Source organism: Symphalangus syndactylus, chromosome 13 (genome assembly GCF_028878055.3).
Source record: "Symphalangus syndactylus isolate Jambi chromosome 13, NHGRI_mSymSyn1-v2.1_pri, whole genome shotgun sequence".
Taxonomy (NCBI): Eukaryota; Metazoa; Chordata; class Mammalia; order Primates; family Hylobatidae; genus Symphalangus; species Symphalangus syndactylus.
Window position 1 is genome coordinate 100,501,395 of NC_072435.2, and position 18,510 is coordinate 100,519,904.

Consider the following 18,510-nt stretch of genomic DNA (forward strand, 5'->3'; position numbering starts at 1 on the left):
CTAGGGTTGCCCACTGACAGAAAAGAATAATGTCATAACATTTATCAATCCTAAAGTTTCTACATGACTAAACATTTGTAAAGCATTTGTTTAAGCCTACAGAAGTAATAATGGATCCATTGAATAAATCCTCTATATAATAAATCCTCAATACATCGCAAATAATTTTTCAAATAAAACCAGACCCAGAGCCACTGATTTTGTTCTCAGAATCACAACCCTCAACTCTCGCCTCCTAAAAAAAATTAATATAAATTTTTTAAAGGAATTTTTATTTGGAAGAAGGATATATCAAAAGCAAGCCAATGAATCAACTCAAACACAATCCAGTTAAACCAACTCTTAACTGAGAAAATGTTGACAGAATAAATATGCTATGTGTCCAAAGAACTAAGTAGATTTCATAAACAGAGTACAGTTCATTCTATCAGTTAGATTATATCTAGCTCCTATCAAACCAGGCAATCGAAAAGTGAAAAATATCAAATAGCTAATGCATGTGGGGCTTAAAACCTAGATGATGGGTTGATGGGTGCAGCAAATCACCATGGCACATGTATACCTATGTAACAAACTTGCACATTCTGCACATGTCTCCCAGAACTTAAAGTAAAATTAAATTTTAAAAAGTGAAAAATAATTTAATCATTTAATTTGGAATTATGATTAAACTGACAGCAATGAATAAACAGTTTTTATTCATTCAAACAATTACCAAAAGTATTAGTGCTGCTGTTTGAGACAATTCAACCAGTAGATGGATGGCAAACAAGGTGAATTAGAGAACTCTATTTTGAAGTTGAGAAAGTGCTTTTAAACAACAACAAAAAGAGGTATATTTATTTCCCCTACTCTATCTTAAACATTTCTTACATGTATCTTATTTTTAAAAAACTACCAAACACTTAATGACTCTCTCTTACAATTGACATGTGGCTGGGCACAGTGACTTACACCTGTAATCCTAGAACTTTGGGAGGCTGAGGCAGGTGCATCACTTGAGCCAGGGAGTTTGAGACCAGCCTGAGCAACATGGCAGAAACACGACTCTACAAAAATACAAAAATTAGCCAGGCGTGGTGGCTCATGCCTGTATTCTCAGCTACTCCAGAGACTGAGGTGGGAGGATCACCTGAGCCTGAGAAGTCGAAGCTGTAATAAGCCATGATCATATTACTGCACTCCAGCCTGGGCCATAGAGTGAGATCTTGTCAAAAAAAAAAAAAAAAAAAAAAAAACCATGTTAAATTCATTAATTTCCTGCAAATGATTTCAGAGAACTTTACCTCCTCATCACTCAGCACCTCTTCCCCTGCACAGTCACAGGAACGTTTATTTAGAAATTACAGCTATAGAAGGTCTTGCTACTTAAAAATAGTATTTTTGCTTTTCTTCAATAAAAAATTGAGCCAGCTTTTTTTACTTTAGCAGTGAGGAAACTTACAGCTACGTCTGAAACTCAAATTTTATAATTGATTTACTCATCTAATGTTATACTCATAGTTTTATTTTCTCTGGTACTCTGTAAGTTGTATTATTTATGTTTTATTCTTATGTACTCTATCTTCTTAAACAGTCAGCTTATAAAAAAATACCTACAAGAAATAGTGAGTTCCCTGGCACTTATAAATCTGAAATAGCTAAATTTAGAAACTAAATAACTGCAGTTCATTAGCATTTCAAATGAGTAGAAATTGTTATTCAGGATTCATACAAAAGTATACTTCCATACTTTATCCTTAACACATTTTTATACTCTCACAGTTCAATTTTTAAAATGCAAAACCCACTCTAGGACCAAATTAAAATACACACTTGACTCTGTATAATTAAACTGAAAGTTAAAACCTTCCAGAATTTTAAGGTGCAGAAAAGATGCCAATGGGTTAAAGTTTAAAAGGAAAAAAAGCAAAAACCTTCTTTTTAAGAGAAGAGAAAGGAAGAAAGGGAGCCAATGTATCAACGCTTAGAAGAAAAACAAAATTATCTTTTTAAGAAAACTAAACAATCTGGAATCGTCACCAAGAAAGTTAAAGAAATTCGAGATCAAATACAATGTAGAGCAGAGGAGCTTCAAAACACCGGACCCTGGGGCCTTCTCGGCCAATGGATGCCCTGGATTCTCCCCTTCTTAGGACCTCTAGCAGCTATAATATTGCTACTCCTCTTTTGACCCTGTATCTTTAACCTCCTTGTTAAGTTTGTCTCTTCCAGAATCAAAGCTATAAAGCTACAAATTGTTCTTCAAATGGAGCTCCAGATGCAGTCCATGACTAAGATCTACCGCAGACCCCTGGACCGGCCTGCTAGCCCATGCTCCAATGTTAATGACATCAAAGGCACCCCTCCTGAGGAAATCTCAACTGCACAACCCCTATTACGCCCCAATTCAGCAGGAAGCAGTTACAGTGGTCATCGGCCAACCTCCCCAACAGCACTTGGGTTTTCCTATTGAGAGGAGGGTCTGAGAGACAGGACTAGCTGGATTTCCTAGGCCGACTAAGAATCCCTAAGCCTAGCTGGGAAGGTGACTGCATCCACCTTTAAACATGGGGCTTACAACTTAGCTCACACTCAAACAATCAGGTAGTAAAGAGAGCTCACTAAAATGCTAATTAGGCAAAAATAGTAGGTAAAGAAATAGCCAATCATCTATCGCCTGAGAGCACAGCGGGAGGGACAATGATTGGGATATAAACCCAGGCATTCGAGGTGGCAACAGCTACCCTTTTTGGGTCACCTCCCTTTGTATGGGAGCTCTGTTTTCACTCTATTAAATCTTGCAACTGCAAAAAAAAAAAAAAAAAAGGAAAAAAGGAAAAGGAAAAAAATTGCTTGCCATCTGTAAGGTTATCATTTTCATTCTACAATTTTAGACCACGAATATCTCATAATTTTCACGGCTATCACATCTTAAATACTTACTTGGAGGACTCATCCACAAGCCCTTCTCTTTCCCCTATTCCCAGAAAGAAGTAGCACTCTACCATGAACTGGTAGCACTGAAGCACATTACCTCCCATTAGATTATGAAGTGGGCAGTGCAGGACAGCCTCCACACAAAGGTCTTCCTCAGGTGGTGGCCTAACATCACCTTCCCTTACTGGGACACCTTCGTAATGGCACCACGCAAGGGATGAGGCCAAGCTTCTACCTTCCCCAAACTGCGCTTTCTGTAAATCAGTTCAAGTGCACCAACTGATCACAAGAAACTAAATTGAGATTACGTAAATCACAGGTACATAGTATCATGTTACTCAATTATCTTGGCATCAAGTTGAAACAATGACCTAACTCTGAGTTCTTTACTCCTGCAATCAAGTTTCTCTTCTACCCTTTGGTCAGGGCTGAGCACTACTTTATTCAAATACCAGTTTGTGAGTTTGTTTGTTTTCAAAAGAACTCTTTTCTGGAGAGTTCTAAGCCCAACTTGAAATTTAGGCTAAAACTATTCTCAAAACCACCCCAAAGGCCAATTTAGCTGTCATATAGTGATCTTTGCTCATAAAAATTCCTAACTACCCTTCTTTCCCGGATTAGTTAAAAGTGTGTTTCTAATATCCACTGGCATAGAGTTATCTTCTATTGTTTTAATTTTTTTCATAAGACTAATATGTATTCAATGTAAAAAAAAAAAAAGAGGTCAGGCATCACACAGTGGCTGATGCCTATTATCCTAGCACTTTGGGAGGCTGAAGTGGGCATATCACCTGAGGTCAGGAGTTCAAGACCAGCCTGGGCAACATGGTGAAACCCTGTCTCTAATAAAAATACAAAAATTAGTGGCGCACACCTGTAATTCCAGCTACTCGGGAGGCTGAGGCAGGAGAATCGCTTGAACCCAGGAGGCGAGGTTGCAGTGAGCCGAGATCGCACCACTGCACTCCAGCCTGGGCAACAGAGCAAGACTCCATCACAAAAAAATAAAAAATAAAAATAAAAAGTAAGAAAAGAAAAGAAGGCTGGGCGCAGTAGCTCACACCTGTAATCCCAGCACTTTGGGAGGCCAAGGGGGTGCAGATCACAAAGTCGGGAGATTGAGACCATCCTGGCTAACACGGTGAAACCCTGTCTCTACTAAAAATAAAAAAAATTAGCTGGGTGTGGTGGCAGGCGCCCGTAGTCCCAGCTACTCAGGAGGCTGAGGCAGGAGAATGGCATGAACGCGGGAGGTGGAGCTTGCAGTGAGCGGAGATCGCACCACTGCACTCCAGCATGAGCGACAGAGCGAGACTCCGCCTCAAAAAAAAAGAAAAGAAAAAGAAACCACAAAAGATAAACAAAAACTGTTTATCCTGAAAATCCACCATCCAGAGATAGTCATTGATGACATATTGGTATACATAAATTTACTATATTTTTTCCAAATATATGTTTAAAACAAAAATAGGCTCATATTGGACATACCGCTTTGCATCCTGCTTTTTCCATTTTATAACATATCCAAAAAATTGTCTCAATCAATATTCTACAGTTATCTTTAAATAAAAGGCAACAGCCTTCATTCAATTAATACATTCTAAATACTTTCAAACAATTCAGAATTCTGCTGTACTCCATTTTTTCATAGCTATAATTCACTTATATCTTATATAGGTTACATACTTGTGAATAAATAACTACAAATGAACCATCAACCTCCAAGGTGAAGCAAGGTGATACACCAAGTCCATGGTGTTATCTCCCCTTCAATCCATCACATATAATTCAAAATGAAAATAATGCCAAACAAAACGAGTATAAGAGTCAAAAAAAGTAAGATTTTCCCCCATGAATTCTACTTCATTGTTTTTAAAAAATGACAAAACATTAAAAATTTTTAATCTTTTTTGGTGACCCTTTCTAGTGGTCAAACATGCTTCGATTGCATATTAAGCATTGTTCCCAGGGATTGAGAAAGGAATAGATTTTTTATTCTAAGAAGTAGCATAGGAGTTTTAAATTCAAGTTATAAAATCCATATACAATCAAAATCCCATAACTGAGTTTACAAATTTCAATCAGGCACTTTCTCTTTTTCTTTTCTTTCTTTTTTTTTTTTTTTTTGTAGAGACAAGGTCTCACTCTGTTGCCCAGAAGGAACAGGATGGAGTGAAGGGTGTGATCCTGGCTCACTTTTTCCTTGAACTCCTGGGCTCAAGCAATCTTCCCACCTCAGCCTCTCTAGTAGCTGGAACTACAGGTGCATGCCACTATACCAAACTAATTTTTAAAAATTTTTTGTGGAGACAGTCTCACTACATTGCTCAGACTGGTCTTCAACTCCTGGCCACAAGCTATCTTCCCACCTTGGGCTCCCAAAGTGTTGAGTTTACAGGTATGGGCCACCACATCTGGCCCAGGCATATTTTTAAAAGGAGAATATTAACTGCTTATTTAAAGTTGTATTATTCATGTGGAATCTTTATGGCAAGTACTTTATGCTATGTTTGAAATTGTACAAATTTTACTGAGATGTTTGCAATGCTTTCATTCGATGAAAGATGACTTGTATTGAGTGATTTTTACGGGGGAATTTCAAGTGACTTACTTGTCAAATCTTCACACTTCAATTAAGAGAGATAATCTGCTTCCAAAAATTAACTGTCAAGAAGTGTCAACACACTAATGATAATGAGAGAAGTTAAGAGCTAGGGCTTCAGAGTCAAACTGGCTTACATCCTGACTTTCACTAACTGTGGGACCTATGCCTCTATACCTCAGTTTTCTTATGTAAATACATCTCCTTCACTGGTTTACGGTGAGGATTAAATGACTTAATACATATAAAGTGCTTAGAACAAACTTCAATTAATGTTAGCTAATATTACCATTATTCATCACTATTATTACACGTTTTTATAAAAGGCTCAAAACCTAACTTCCCACCTCTTTCTCCTCTTACCAATGAAATATACTATGTCATACAATCACAAAAATGTTGTACGTTGCTGTACTGAATTGCCGGGTTTTATTTTTTTTTTTTTTTTTTTTTTTTTTTTTTTTTTTTTGAGACAGAGTTTCACTCTGTCGCCGAGGCTGGAGTGCAGTGGTGCGATCTCGGCTCACTGCAACCTCCACCTTCTGGGTTCAAGCAATTCTTCTGCCTCAGCCTCCTGAGTAGCTGGGACTACAGGTACGTACCACCATGCTTGGCTAATTTTTGTATTTTTAGTAGAGACGAAGTTTCACCATGTTGGCCAGGCTGGTCTGGATCTCCTGATCTCAGGTCCACTCACCTCAGCCTCCCAAAGTGCTGAGATTCCAGGCGTGAGCCACCACGCCCGGCCATTGGATTTTAATTTTAAGATGAACTGTTTTGTTCTAATTTTGTATAAAAAAAACAACTGGATTTTAATATTTATATTTTATATAACTTATCCTATTTTTCATTAAATTAAATTGCCAGTATATTTTTTAAATTACATACGTATTTTACATATATATATATATGCACTGACCAATATAAATACATACTAAACGGTACATATATATACCAAAAAGTACAAGTCTTCAGGGAACCACAATGTTTTAAAAGGAAAAAAAGACAATGAAAGTTGGATAAGGAACTAGCCCTAATACTGTTTTTTAATTTAAATATCATATCTTATATATATTTTAATTTACAAAGGACATCTAAATAACATTTTTATAATTTACACATAAACCAGATTATCTTAAATCTTACAATAAGGGTTATCCTGGGCTAATGAACTAAGTCTACTCAACTAGAACTCATGAAAGCATTAGAATCCACCATGAGTTTGCCTGGGGTCATTTTGAAACTCCACTAATCTAGAAATGTGACAACAGAGTTTGCTGGCTTTTCTTGGAAATAATTAAAATTGTTATTACAGAAATTCTGTATTGTTTCTTATCTAAAAGACAGGCGAATGTAGTAGATATAATGTAGCAGCTGAGCTTTTGGGAACTAGGGATCCCTAAAAATTTTGCTTTCTTTGTCATATTTATAACAGTAGCCTTTCATTAAGTCCCAGTAGAATACACTGGATAATGACGAAAAAAATGTTTATTTTTCCAGGAAGTAGTCCTTTGGCCTAATTTGCTTCTTACATCATTTATACTTACCAGGAATATGAATAGCTTATAAAAATGCTACTCTCAGACTAAAAAAGCACTGCTCCAAAGAACTAAACTCTAATCAATAAGTCCTACAAAATATATAAAAATTTAAACCTAAAGGAAAGGAGATCACCCATTCTATCTACATCAATACTATTTAAAGCAAAAAGAATCGCTTTCTCTTATATATACTGACCTCATTTTATCTTTTGTAAAAAAAAAAACCTAGAAGATAAGTATGTTCATCCTTTACAGTTTAGAAAACTGCATCTCAGAGAGGTTAAATAATATGTCCAAAGTTACAACGTCAGTAAGATAAAGACACAAGACTTGAGTTCATGACTAACCAGTTAATGATAAGGAAGCCCCTGTAGACATTTCTCTGTGTTATAATCCTCTGGCACCAGTGTACGCAGCCATGGGCACGAGGATGATAGAACCAAGGTGTATCATCAGTGTTCCCTCTCAGCTCCTTTCATGCCAAACACTGGAACCTAGTAAACTGGATTCAAGTTATTTTTGAACACAGTTTATTGCTCAAGAATGGAAACAGCTCCTTCCCAGGTTTCACCTCTGATTCATAGGTGAACTATCTCTGCACTATCTTCTGTTACTCAGTCAATAAGTGAACAAATATGGCTGGGCGTGGTGGCTCATGCCTGTGATCCTAGCACTTTGGGAGGCGGAGATAGGCAGAGCACCTGAGGTCAGGAGTTCGAGACCAGCTTGACCAACATGGAAAAACCCCGTCTCTACTAAAAATACAAAATTAGCGGGGCATGGTGGTGCATGCCTGTAATCTCAGCTACTTGGGAGACTGAGGCAGGAGAATCGCTTGAACCCAGGAGGCAGAGGCTGCGGTGAGCCAAGATCACACCATTGCACTCCAGCCTGGGTAACAAAAGCAAAACTCCGTCTCAAATAAATAAATAAATAAATAAAATGAACGAATATTTTCTGAAGATCCAGAAAAGTAATCATATCATAAATTGCCTTGTTTATAAGTACCAATACAAAAAACAGTGTGGAAGAAATAAGAGAACACTTATAAATTTAGTACCTGCTCTCAGAATGCTCTTACTTTATAACGCATTATTCCACTTATTTACATTAAGATCATCCTTTACATAAAAATTTACATACAGATTTACATAAAGATCATCCTTTAATTTTGTAGCTTCTGCTACAAAATTCTGCAAATTATCCACACAGTATTAGACAAAATGTAAGTGTTCACCAACTACAAGTTTTTTTTTTTAGATGGAGTTTCGCTCTTGTTGCCCAGGCTGGAGTGCAATGGCGTGATCTCAGCTCACCACAACCTCTGCCTCACGGGTTCAAGCAATTCTCCTGCCTCAGCCTCCTGAGTAGCTGGGATTACAGGCATGCGTCACCATGCCCGGCTAATATTGTATTTTTAGTAAGGACGAGGTTTCTCCATGTTGGTCAGTCTGGTCTCCAACTCCCGACCTCAGGTGATCTGCCTGCCTCAGCCTCCCAAAGTACTGGGATTACAGGCGTGAGCCACTGTGCCTGGCCGGTGCACTGAACCTTTAAGAACAGGTAAGATTTAGAGAAATTGAGGGGAGATGGGAAGGGAGAAGAAGGAAAAGCGCCTTTCAACAAGGTGAATGGTAATCAGGCAGAAAACTGATGGGAAAATGGGAAGGTATGAGTAGATTATTCAATATGACCAAGCAGCAAAATGAGAAACTTGGGGAAGACATGGAATGCCTGACTAGGGGGCTTAGGACTTTGTTTTCTAAATGAGGACAGTTCTAAATGAGGAAGAATAAATAACTTCCATTTATTCATTTATTTTAATTTTGAGACAGGGTCTCTGATATGCTTTGGTTGTGTCCCCACCCAAATCTGATCTTGAATTGTAATCCCCATAAGCTCCACGTGTCTAGGAAGAGACCTGGTAGGAGGTGGTTGGATCACAGGGGTGGACTCCCCGACGCTGTTCTCATGATTTTGAGTGAGTTCTCATGAGATCTGATGGTTTTATAAGGGACTGTTCTGCCTTCGCTCCTCACACTTCTCTCTCTCCTGTTGCCATGTGAAGAAGGTCTTTGCTTCCCCTTCGCCTTCTGCCATGACTAAGTTTCCTGAGGCCTCCCCATGTGGAAATGTGAGTCAATTAAACCTCTTTCCTTTATAAATTAGCCAGTCTTGGGTATTTCTTTATAGCTCTGTGAGAATGGACTAACACAGTCTCACTACTTTTCCCAGGCTGGTCACGAACTCCTGAACTCAAGCCACCCTCCCACCTGAGTCTCCTGAGATAGCTGGGACTACAGGAACTGTGGCTGGCTAAACCTTTATTTTTAATGCAGAGGAACCCTTTATTTAAATTAAACCCTATGTGAAATCCCAATATATAAAACAGATTTGTAAAAGCAAAGCAGTACCCATTGAAGCACCCTGGTTTCCACCCACTGGGTCCCCATATTACCCAACTTGAGAAGACCCTGAAATAACTCCTCACAGTTTAAAAACCACTGGATTAGAAAAAGATCTGCAAGGCAAATACCAAAGTGCTCAAAGCATTTACCTCTAAGGAACTGGGTATGCCTAGATTGACTCGGCTGGGGGAGGGGTAGGCAGTAATAGCAAGATTGAAATATAATTTTCACTTTTTTTGATTCTACATATTTTTATATTATTTGAACTTTTGAGTACTTTTTACTTTTTAATTTAAAAAGTAATTAACAGGAAGAAACTATTGCTCTAAAAAAGTATTTTTAATGGTTAAACTTTTTCAAATGGATTCCCATATTTTAGTAAATAATTTCTCTATAGCAGGACATTATTTGGCTAAATTACATTGCAATGAAAATGAATATCTCTGTGCCTAGTACTTTCCCATATTTAGAGTTATTTCCTTAGGATAAATTTATACAAGTTAACAGTTTCCATTTAGTTCTACAATGTACTACTTAAATTAAGACTCTGTGGAATATAAAAAGATAAAATTCTCTGATTGCTTTTTTTTTTTTTTTCTTGAGACGGAGTCTTGCTCTGTCACCCAGGCTGGAGTGCAGTGGCGCAATCTCGGCTCACTGCAAGCTCCGCCTCCCGGGTTCACGCCATTCTCCTGCCTCAGCCTCTCCGAGTAGCTGGGACTACAGGCGCCCGCCACCACGCCCGGCTAATTTTTTGTATTTTTAGTAGAGAGGGGGTTTCACCATGGTCTCGATCTCCTGACCTCGTGATCCACCCGCCTCGGCCCCCCAAAGTGCTGGGATTACAAGCGTGAGCCACCACGCCCGGCCCCTCTGATTGCTTTTAAAAAGGCATCTCATATTAGCAAAATTTGATTTTGGCAATCCAGTTTAAGATACATAAACCCTAACTTAAAAACTAACAAGCAAAATTTTTCACAAATCAAAAATTTAGTAAGATAAATTTGAATCAGAACTGAAATCTCCTTACCTTTTATGAACTTTTCGTAACTTCTTTTACCACTGATCAGAACCAAACACTAAAAGAATTTTTCCTTTATGGTTGGATTTCACAATTTAATTCTGTGAAGTCATAAAACTGTGACAGTAGAATCATTCTCTGGCAACAAACTGACATCATTAAATTCTTATTTGTAAATTCTTTAGGGTATATGGATGTTCTATTTTCATTTGTAAGAACAAAATCTCTTTTCTGTTGATTCTTCATTAAGCTCATATGATTGATATATTTTTATCCATTCAGGTTGGTGCAAAAGTAATTGCAGTTTTAAACTGCAATTACTTTTGCACCAACCTAATAATTTATTCCTTTTGTCCTTAGCCCTTTTTCTAACACTGCCTTTGGGTGAGTGCTCAGAGAATGCCTCTAAGTTCAAACAAAACAGAAATGATTTCTGGATTGGCTGCTCCTGTGAGCAATCTGTGTCACTGCCCTGTACTCCTGGGAAAAACATCAAAACCACAGTGTTTATTGTTCTTTTTATTATCTCTACTACTGTTTCAATGTAAGAACGCCTTCTGTTAAATTATCTTTTTAATAAATGTATGCAGTTCTATCATTAACATGATTTCAACTGAGAAAAAAAATTTGAATGAAAACTTTTTCTTTGTCCCAAAGCAGACATTACTAGAAACAGCAACGTCATGTCTACTACTGCATAATGTTCCTAATAGTCAAGGTATTTAGACTCTATCAACGAAGATTTGCTTAGTCTCTCTTGTGAGCCAGGCACTACACTAGTTGCCAGAGACTCAATGTTAAAGGACAGAAGTGAAATCTGTTCTCACAGACCTTTTGGTCTTGGTGCAAAGGTACTTAGGCAAATGAATCCTTACGAACTGGGAGATTCCAATAACAAAAATAGTGGGAAGATTTTTTACAAGAAATAGATTGGAACCAGGGTTTGGAATACCTGTAAAGCTGGGCCAATGAATTTGAAGTTGACATCCGAGTTAAGAAAGACCAGGTACCCAAAGAGATCTTTTTCTAAAGATCTCTAATCAGGACCCGATTAGAACTTTTCAATAGTTTGCCATTCCCTCTAAGATAAATCCAACTTCTTTAATAAGGTTAACTAAATCCTGCATAAACACCCGTACTTACCCCTACAATCCAATAAGTATCTGTGAGTGGCACACCCTTATTTTCTATTGTATTTCTTTTAAAAAACATGTGGATTACAACTCACTAATTGGCTTTCACAATCTACTAGTAGGTGCCTGCAGTTAAAGAAAAAAAATTTCACTTTAGTGTACCACATTCTCACACCTCTTGGCCTTTCCACATGTTCTTTTTGCTAAAAACACTTTTGCTCAACCTCACTCTTCCCTTTTACCTAGCTACTTCCTATTCAACTTAAGATCTCAGCTCTTAAACATCATGTCCCTGGCCCTCATAGATAAGTTCCCCTTCTTCTGTGGTTCCAAAGCACTCTACACTTAACCAATGTTTATTATACTTTATTGTAATGGTACTTGTACTAATTGTTTTTCTAGGTTGTAACTCCTAGAGCAAGGACCCATTCTTGTTCACCACTGAATCCCAAAGCCTAGCCCAGTGCCTGTTACGTATTAGACATTCCATAAATATTTAACCAGTACTGGTAAAACAAGGAAATAGACTTGAATAATCTATATATTCAACTACACAATAAAATAATCACTCAAAAGTTTCTAAGAGATTTAGTTATTTCCAAGGAAAATATATAGTCAGTTCATTGTTATAAATGGTGAATTAGTTCCTAGGCTAGCCTACAAAACACTATTTATTTCCCATAACATACTTAACTATGAGAGGATGGCTGTTTACTTCTCTCTGCAATGACAACAGAACTTTCACTCCTCTAAGTAGGAGAAAACAAGATTAAGGAACACTTCTCTTTCTCTCCACCCCCATCACTAATTCCTCCCACAGGAAAGTGACTTATCTAATTGTTAGGATAGGTATAAAGGTCAACTTTTCAGACAGGCTCCACCCCTGAGCTCTCACTGGCTCTCTTGGACTTGCTGTGCCCTCAAGGAGAGAAAGTTTTCCATTCCATTCTAACTGCTACAAGATAAGCTCCTTAGGACAGGACTTTCCCTTCCATTTCCTGGTGCAACAGTTTCATCTGGGTAGGTAAATTAAGAAAGAACAGTAAGCATGGGTCTAAACTCAGTTCTCCAATCCAGCTTTATCAGAAATGAAAATTACACTATTATTTTAATAGTATTTAAATCCTTATCTGGCTTGAGTCTGATCTCAATTTGACTAGAATATGGAGAGAGAAGGGGTGTAACTAGCATACTTGAAAGCTTCAGCGTGAACAACAGTAATCCCAGTCTGATTTCTGGGTCCTAGGAGAACAGTTAGCATGGAGGAGCAAGGTGGAGCAAAAGGAAAGAGGGATCAAATGAAGGAAAAGGTTTCCACTTTTCCTATTTAGACATTTTTCTTGGGCAAAAATGTCTAAATAAGTCGAATCTGTCTTTATATCCTACAACCTTTCCTTCCAAATTGTTTCCTTCTTGCTTTTCTTTTCTCATCTTTCAGATCCCTCCTGCTATCTAAAGCTTTCCATTTTTTAACATCCTCACTTTTAGAAGTAGGGCAAACTTTGCCCAGTATTCCAAAATGTTCCACGATCTCATAATACATCTACTATCCCTCCTCAAGTCAAAACTCCCACTTCCTTAGTGTAGCTAACTAAGAAGAAAGCAATCTGATTAAATCCATTCACATTAAAATAGAATAACTGACAGTTCTAGTCATTTCCATCTAAATATTTCTGTATTTGTTATTTTTAAGCTAAATAAATCTAACTACAGTACGTTCAGAGAGAAGAAAAGGGGTCCCTACCCTCGTCTACCATAAAGGAGACAGGTCAGCTGTGACCATCACTTCTCAGGGATATCTCCATAGCGATTCCCAATTGCCCTCTACTTTCAGTGCTTCCCAATAAGCGCCACTAAAAACCCCAGCAGGCAGAGAAGGACAATTTGAGAAAACATCTGTAGCTGCAGGATATTTGTACATCCATTGGGTAAGTTGGTAACAATCAATATTAGGTTGGATAGTTTATATTTTCAATACGTTTGATAATAATTTAATTAGTTAAAACAAAGTAAAAACACATTTTAGGTTATAAACCCGAAATTACCAGCCTCATTCTTCTAAATGAAGGCAGTGGCATAAAAGGGTTTATTCATATATCCATCATTTTGTAATGTATAGGTTGAAGAGCAGAGTTAGGCTATGCTTCACATGCTTTTTATCAGTTGCTTAGCTATTATTTCCGTTTGGAAACCTTTACTTGTATTTTCTATAAAGTTTTGGAAATTGGGAAGTATACTTTTAAACAATGACAAAGATTCTTTTCTTGACGAAATTTTACTCAGGCCCCTGAACCTTCTAGGCCCATCTGTGCACTTCCTTGTAAAATGTAGTTTTATCAAAGAACCTTGCTAAGTCAGTTTGGCAACAGCCCCTGACTCTTGGCCCTTGCTTTTTTTTTTTTTTTTTTTTGAGTTAAGACGAAGTTTTGCTCTGTCACCCAGGCTGGAGTGCAGTGGCGTGATCTCGGCTCACTGCAACCTCCACCGCCTTCTGGGTTCAAGCAATTCTGCTGCCTCAGCCTTCTGAGAAGTTGGGATTACAGGTGCCGGCCACCACACCAGGCTAATTTTTGTATTTTTAGTAGAGACAGGGTTTCACCATGTTGGCCAGTCTGGTCTCGAACTCCCAACCTCATGTGATCTGCCCGCCTCGGCCTCCCAAAGTGCTGGGATTACAAGCATGAACCACTGCACCCAGCCGGCCCTCGCTTTCTGATTACCCTCGCTACCTGATTACCCTCACAACCTGATTAGGTTCCTCAGCTTCCACTGTCCCCCAGGTGGTGTCTGATCACTCTGGCCTGTCTTCAACAAGAATCCTGTTAGGTTGGTTTGATCTGAATATCCGCTACCCCCGATGTTTCCTCTCAGTACTTTTCTGTCCACTGACCATGACACTGCTCCTTGGCTATAAATTCCCATATGCCCATGCCGTATTCAGAATTGAGCCTAGTCTTCCTCCCACACTGCAAAATCCCATTCCATGGTCATTTTACCTATCACAGTGGTCCTCAATAGACTTCTTTACCACACTTTAACAAGTATCATCGAATAATCTTTTTCTTTAACAACAATCATATTAGATCAGTGGAAAATTGAGTTTGCATTCCTGGGAGGTAACATCAGGTCTTTTTAGGTGTTTTTTTTTTTTTTTTTGCCACGAAAGACCTGATGCTGAATTTGTGTAAACTCAGAAATTAACCATGAAATAAGCACAGCAGCATTCATTTAGCTGTAAGTGGCTCTTAACTTTAGTGCCATCAAAAATAGTTATTTACCACCCACACATGAACATAATTGTAATAAAAACTACACTGCACAAACTTAAGAAAACAAGATTCTCCACTTTACTGAGAAGTTAAACATAAAATTTTGAGTAATTTGTGCTTTCCATTTACTGTTAGTTTGTTCAGCTGGCCACCAATATAAATTATTTGTAATTAAAGTGATAACTGGGATTTTCAAATTGAGCATAGAATATATGAAAATACCAATTAAGGGTGGTCTCTCTTGACTCCAGTCAGGAATATGCCTTCTGTAGCTTTGCTCAAAATACCAGGGCAGTAAATGTAAAGGGGCAGTAAGATGTCCAAGAATGAACAGGTAGGGCATTCTTAAAGAATGAAGTGGCACTTATTCAACCTTTACCCAAGAATAAGCATTAAGTTTTTCGGTATCAGATTGGTTGGATTTTTTCAAGTCAGTGCCAGTATCCAAACCTATTAATAGAAATTTTTTTCCATAAATGAACAATAAAACTCAATAAAAAGCTAAGCAACCCAGACTGGCCGTGGTGGCTTATGCCTGTAATCCCAGCACTTTGGGAAGCCGAGGTGGGCAGATCACTTGAATTCAGGAGTTGGAGACCAACCTGGCCAACATGGTGAAACCATGTCTCTACTAAAAATACAAAAATTAGCCGGGCATGGTGGTGTGTGCCTGTAGTCCCAGCTACTTGGGAGACTGAGGCAGGAGAATCGCTTGAACCCCGGAGGTGGAGGTTGCAGTGAGCCAAGATTGCACCACTGCACTCCAGCCTGGGTGACAAACTGAGAGTCAGTCTCCAAATAAATAAATAAATAAAAATAAAAAGCTAAGCAACCCAATTAAAATATGGGTAAAAGATATGAACATTTCCTCCAAAGAAAATACATGAATGGCCAATAAGCACATGAAAAGATGCTCAGCATCCACAGTCATTAGAGAAATGCAAATCAAAACCACAAAGAGATACCATTCCACACTCACTAGGATGGCTATAATAAAAAATAACAAGTAAAAAAGTAACAAGCCTTGGGGAAGATGTGAAGAAATCGGAACCCTCATACACTGCTTAGTGGGAATGTAAAATGGTACAGCTGCTTTGCTTGGCAGTTCCTCAAAAAGTGAAACACGGAGCAATTGCCCTCCTAGGTATATACCCAAGAGCACTGAAAACACATGTCCACAAAAATGCGTAAACAAATGTGCATAGCAGCATTACACACAATGGCCAAAAACTGGAAACAACCCAAATGTCCATCAACTGATGACTAAACAAATGTGGTACACTGATACAACAATATTAATATGCTATAAAAAGTAAAGTACTGATACATACTACAACATGAATGAAACTTGAAAACATTACGGTATATGAAAGACGCCAGACACAAAAAGCCACATATTGTACGCTTCCACTTATATGAGATTTCCACAATAGACAAACCCATATAAACAGAAAGTAGATTAGTGGTGGCTAGTGGGGTGGGGTCAAGGGGAAATGAGGAGTGATTATTAAGAGAGACGGGGTTTCTTTTGGGGATGATGATCTGGATATTGGTCATATTTGGAAAACTTTGTGAATATATTAAAAGCCACACTTTAGAAGAATGAGTTTTATGGCACGTGATGTATATCTCAATTTAAAAATTGTCCACTACAAAAAAAGATGACATATATACGTAATATACATATCCATGTATATCGGTAACACATAGATATGTGTCATCTCCATAAATGAGCATTTGGGCTTTTAAAATTGAGGTATGCTCCGTGTATATAAAGAATGAAAGAACAGGGTGACGGGGCACTCACGGAGCCCTGAACAGGCATCTGGGGTGTGCCCGAGCCAGCCTCGCAGCATCTCCATCCCAGCTCACCTTCAGCCATCACTCAGCCACCACCCGCCGCCTGCCCCTGCCTTGGGCGCCCCGGACTGCTTGTCCGCGGTGGCCGCGGAACAGCTTCCCTCAGCCCGAGGCGGGGCAGGCGCGGGGGCCTGGGCTCGGGCGCTGCCCGGCGGCCCGGAGAGGCGTCCGCAGGGGGCACGACTGCTCGGGCGGGACCTCTCCCACCGCTCCTCGCGCCCCTGCCGCCAGGTCCCGAGCCCAGGCCTCTCGGCCCCACCTCCCTCCCGCACCTGGGATGCGCCCGAACGCGGCGCCGCGGCCGAAGCTGAGACTTCCCCTCCACGGTCACCTGTTCCGGAGCGCGGCGGCGGCAGCGGCCGGCGTGAGGAGAAGGGTCCCCGTCTCCTCAGACCGGACCGAGACACCCGGGGCGGGGGATGGAAGGGGCATTCACCTGGTGCCCGGCACCGGTGGTGGCGGGGAGGACAGCGGCTCCCAGCCCACGGCTCCTTCCTGGCTCCCGCGCCTCCTCGCGCGGCGGCAGCCCCGAGCTGACAGCCCGGCCGCCGGCGCCCGCGGCCCCCTGACTCCCCGCCGCCCCGCCCCCGCGCGGCAGCCCCGCGCAAGCGCAGCCGCGCCGCCGCCGGGGAAGCCCGGGCCTTGGTGATGTGGCCCGCGGGGCGGCGACCGGGAGCGACAGTGCCGCCCCGCCTGGACCCCGGCCGCGCCCTGGCAGACAGCTGTCGAGAATGGGGGCGCTGGACGACGGCGAGGGGGCAGTTTTCTGGGGAGCCTGCCCAGGACAGAAGGGCTGTGGCCTCCTTCGGCATCCCTCTTCCCCACCAGCCCACGCACGCCGACTTCACCGCTGCTCCAAGGTCCGAACCCCCGAATCCATGACTCATGATTTCTCTTCTCAGACCAGCGGCCTCTTTTTGGCTGAGGTCATGTTTCTTGCAGACTGGGGTTAAAACCGAAGCACGTGTCTTTCGGCCCAGCAGCGCATAGTGTGGGCGGTGCAGGAGCCGAGAAGGGCAGGGACCACCGCCGAAGGGGGTGAGGTTTAGGGCAGCCCCATAGCACCCTCCCCGTGCCAGGCAGGTGTAGGCGCCAAGCGCACGGGGCGCTGAGGAGTTGGCTGGGGTGCCAGGCTTTTCAAGTTTCCCCACACTTGCTTTTAAACCTAGATCAAACTGATCCAAAATCTGCATGTAAATCCGAGAGCTCATTTATTTTATTTACAAAACTATTTATTGAGCATCTACTCTGTATGCTTCAGGGAATGAGACACACCCCAGGGATACTCCAGTGAACAAAAGAAAGGTGTTGGTCCGAAGACTGTTATTTTAAAAATTACACAGCTAATGCCATAATGTCAGGATTGGTGGCTCATGCCTGTAACCTCAACACTTCGGGAGGACCAGGCGAGAGGATCGCTTGAGGCCAGGAATTTGAGACCAGCCTGGGCAAACACAGCGAGACCTGGAGTAGCTAGGAGACTGAGGTGGGAGGATCGCCTGAGCCCAGGCGTTCAAGGCTGTAGGGGGCTATGATCGCATCACTGCACTCCAGTCTGGGCCACAAAATGAGACCTTGTCTCTAAAACAACAACTCAAAATTACACAGCTAATGATACTCTTTTCCTCAAATCAAAGCTTCTACCAATTCCAAGCCACACCGGTGATTTAGTAGCAGCTTTTCTGGTGCTGAAGGACACCGGCATACATTTATCCAGGTTCTTTTTTCTTTTTCCTTATGCTTTGCGATCAGACTTT

The 18,510-nt window shown here is 40.5% G+C and overlaps 1 protein-coding gene across 9 annotated transcripts in view; it reads right to left on the reverse strand.

Annotated features, from left to right (window-relative positions):
• The window catches only part of SLC41A2 (solute carrier family 41 member 2), a 160,241-nt gene extending 142,494 nt beyond the window's left edge, over positions 1–17,747 (reverse strand). The window contains exon 1 of one of the 9 annotated variants that reach the window (XM_063615192.1): positions 17,591–17,747. The gene's annotated coding sequence lies outside the window, so the exon portion shown is untranslated. Of the gene's footprint in view, positions 1–10,500; positions 10,578–17,025; positions 17,332–17,590 lie in introns of those variants that run through there. The other 8 variants (XM_055235468.2, XM_055235469.2, XM_055235472.2 and 5 more) reach the window with 8 other exon arrangements.
• Between the last annotated feature and the right edge of the window lie 763 nt (positions 17,748–18,510).